This window comes from Heptranchias perlo (assembly GCF_035084215.1).
Source record: "Heptranchias perlo isolate sHepPer1 chromosome 15 unlocalized genomic scaffold, sHepPer1.hap1 SUPER_15_unloc_1, whole genome shotgun sequence".
In the NCBI taxonomy this organism is placed as follows: domain Eukaryota; kingdom Metazoa; phylum Chordata; class Chondrichthyes; order Hexanchiformes; family Hexanchidae; genus Heptranchias; species Heptranchias perlo.
Window position 1 is genome coordinate 1,323,473 of NW_027138214.1, and position 3,724 is coordinate 1,327,196.

Sequence of the window (3,724 nt, forward strand, 5' to 3'; positions counted from 1 at the left end):
TCCCTCTCTCTCCCCCACAGTCTGCCCTCTATCTCACTCTCTCTCTCACCCCACAGTCTGCCCTCTATCTCCCTCTCTCCCCCACAGTCTGCCCTCTATCTCACTCTCTCTCCCCCACAGTCTGCCCTCTATCTCACTCTCTCTCCCCCACAGTCTGCCCTCTATCTCCCTCTCTCTCCCCCACAGTCTGCCCTCTATCTCCCTCTCTCACCCCCACAGTCTGCCCTCTATCTCCCTCTCTCACCCCCACAGTCTGCCCTCTATCTCACTCTCTCACCCACAGTCTGCCCTCTATCTCACTCTCTCTCCCCCACAGTCTGCCCTCTATCTCACTCTCTCTCACCCACAGTCTGCCCTCTATCTCACTCTCTCTCCCCCACAGTCTGCCCTCTATCTCCCTCTCTCTCCCCCACAGTCTGCCCTCTATCTCCCTCTCTCTCCCCCACAGTCTGCCCTCTATCTCACTCTCTCTCACCCACAGTCTGCCCTCTATCTCACTCTCTCTCCCCCACAGTCTGCCCTCTATCTCCCTCTCTCTCCCCCACAGTCTGCCCTCTATCTCCCTCTCTCTCCCCCACAGTCTGCCCTCTATCTCACTCTCTCTCTCACCCCACAGTCTGCCCTCTATCTCCCTCTCTCCCCCACAGTCTGCCCTCTATCTCACTCTCTCTCCCCCACAGTCTGCCCTCTATCTCACTCTCTCTCTCCCCCACAGTCTGCCCTCTATCTCCCTCTCTCTCTCCCCCACAGTCTGCCCTCTATCTCACTCTCTCTCTCACCCCACAGTCTGCCCTCTATCTCCCTCTCTCCCCCACAGTCTGCCCTCTATCTCACTCTCTCTCCCCCACAGTCTGCCCTCTATCTCACTCTCTCTCACCCCCACAGTCTGTCCTCAATCTCACTCTCTCTCCCCCACAGTCTGCCCTCTATCTCACTCTCTCACCCACCGTCTGCCCTCTATCTCTCTCTCTCTCCCCCACAGTCTGCCCTCTCTCTCACTCTCTCTCCCCCACAGTCTGCCCTCTCTCTCTCTCTGTCCCCCACAGTCTGCCCTCTATCTCTCTCTCTCTCCCCCACAGTCTGCCCTCTCTCACTCTCTCTCCCCCACAGTCTGCCCTCTATCTCACTCTCTCTCCCCCACAGTCTGCCTTCTATCTCCCTCTCTCTCCCCCACAGTCTGCCCTCTATCTCACTCTCTCTCCCCCACAGTCTGCCCTCTATCTCACTCTCTCTCCCCCACAGTCTGCCCTCTATCTCACTCTCTCTCCCCCACAGTCTGCCCTCTATCTCACTCTCTCTCCCCCACAGTCTGCCCTCTATCTCACTCTCTCTCCCCCACAGTCTGCCCTCTATCTCACTCTCTCTCCCCCACAGTCTGCCCTCTATCTCACTCTCTGTCCCCCACAGTCTGCCCTCTATCTCACTCTCTCTCCCCCAAAGTCTGCCCTCTATCTCACTCTCTCTCCCCCACAGTCTGCCCTCTATCTCACTCTCTCTCCCCCACAGTCTGCCCTCTATCTCCCTCTCTCTCACCCACAGTCTGCCCTCTATCTCACTCTCTCTCCCCCACAGTCTGCCCTCTATCTCACTCTCTCTCCCCCACAGTCTGCCCTCTATCTCACTCTCTCTCCCCCACAGTCTGCCCTCTATCTCACTCTCTCTCCCCCACAGTCTGCCCTCTATCTCACTCTCTCTCCCCCACAGTCTGCCCTCTATCTCACTCTCTCTCCCCCACAGTCTGCCCTCTATCTCACTCTCTCTCCCCCACAGTCTGCCCTCTATCTCACTCTCTCTCCCCCACAGTCTGCCCTCTATCTCACTCTCTCTCACCCACAGTCTGCCCTCTATCTCACTCTCTCTCCCCCACAGTCTGCCCTCTCTCTCACTCTCTCTCCCCCACAGTCTGCCCTCTATCTCACTCTCTCTCCCCCACAGTCTGCCCTCTATCTCCCTCTCTCTCCCCCATAGTCTGCCCTCTATCTCACTCTCTCTCCCCCACAGTCTGCCCTCTATCTCACTCTCTCTCCCCCACAGTCTGCCCTCTATCTCCCTCTCTCTCCCCCACAGTCTGCCCTCTATCTCACTCTCTGTCCCCCACAGTCTGCCCTCTATCTCACTCTCTCTCCCCCACAGTCTGCCCTCTATCTCACTCTCTCTCCCCCACAGTCTGCCCTCTATCTCACTCTCTCTCCCCCATAGTCTGCCCTCTATCTCACTCTCTCTCCCCCACAGTCTGCCCTCTATCTCACTCTCTCTCCCCCACAGTCTGCCCTCTATCTCACTCTCTCTCCCCCCACAGTCTGCCCTCTATCTCACTCTCTCACCCCCACAGTCTGCCCTCTCTCTCTCTCTGTCTCTCTCATCCACCGTCTGCCCTCTCTCTCTATCCCCAGTCTTGATGTGGAGATGCCGGTGATGGACTGGGGTTGACAATTGTAAACAATTTTACAACACCAAGTTATAGTCCAGCAATTTTATTTTAAATTCACAAGCTTTCGGAGATTTTCTCCTTCCTCAGGCAAATGTTTTGCCTGAGGAAGGAGAAAACATTTGCCTGAGGAAGGAGAAAATCTCCGAAAGCTTGTGAATTTAAAATAAAATTGCTGGACTATAACTTGGTGTTGTAAAATTGTTAGACTTGGAGGAGAGAGAGAAGGCAGACTGGGGGAGAGAGAGCTAGAGGACAGACTGAGGGGGGGCGGAGAGAGAGAGAGCAGACTGGCGGGGGGGGGGGGGGAGTAAGGGTGAGAGAGATTGCAGACTGGAGGGGGGAGTGTGTGAGAGGGCAGACTGGCGGGAGAGAGGGAAAGAGGGAGAGAGAGATGGCAGACTGGGGATAGACAATTGTAAGAAACATTTGCCTGAGGAAGGAGAAAATCTCCGAAAGCTTGTGAATTTAAAATAAAATTGCTGGACTATAACTTGGTGTTGTAAAATTGTTTACAATTGTCAACCCCAGTCCATCACCGGCATCTCCACATCATGTCCTCCAAGTCTGTACTCTCTCTCACTCTCTCTCCCCCATAGTCTGCCCTCTCACTCTCTCTCCCCCCAAGTCTGCACTCTCCCTCTCTCTCTCCTCCCAGTCTGCCCTCTCTCCCTCTCTCTCTCCTCCCAGTGTGCCCTCTCTCCCTCTCTCTCCCTCCCAGTCTGCCCTCTCCCTTTCTCTCTCCCCCACAGCCTGCCCTCTCTCTCTCTCCGCCCCAGTCTGTCCTCTCTTTTCCTCCACCCCAGTCTGCCCTCTCTCTCTCTCTCTCTGTCCCCCACAGTCTGCCCTCTGTCTCTCCCAACACCAGTCTGCCCTCTCTATCTCTCCCCCTAGTCTGCCGTCTCTCTCTCTTGCCCCGTCTGCCCTTTCTCTTTCCCCCCAATCTGCCATCTCTCTCTCTCACCCCTGAGTCTGCCCTCTTTCTCTCTCTCTTTCTCTACTCCAGTTTGCCCTCTCTCTCGTTCACCCCCACCCCCAGACTGCCCTCTCCCTCTCTCCCCCCAAGGTCTGCCCTCTCTCTCTCCTCCCCTAGTCTGCACTCTCTCTCTCTCACACTCTCTCACTCTCCCCCACAGTCTGCCCTCTCTCTCTCTCCTGCCCAGTCTGCCCCCTCTCTCTCTCTCACTACCCTCCAGTCTGCACTCTCTCTCTTTCCCCCAATCAGCCCTCCCTCTCTCTCCCCCCCAATCTGTCCTCTCAGCTCTCTCTCCCTCCCAGTCTGCCATCTCTTTCTTA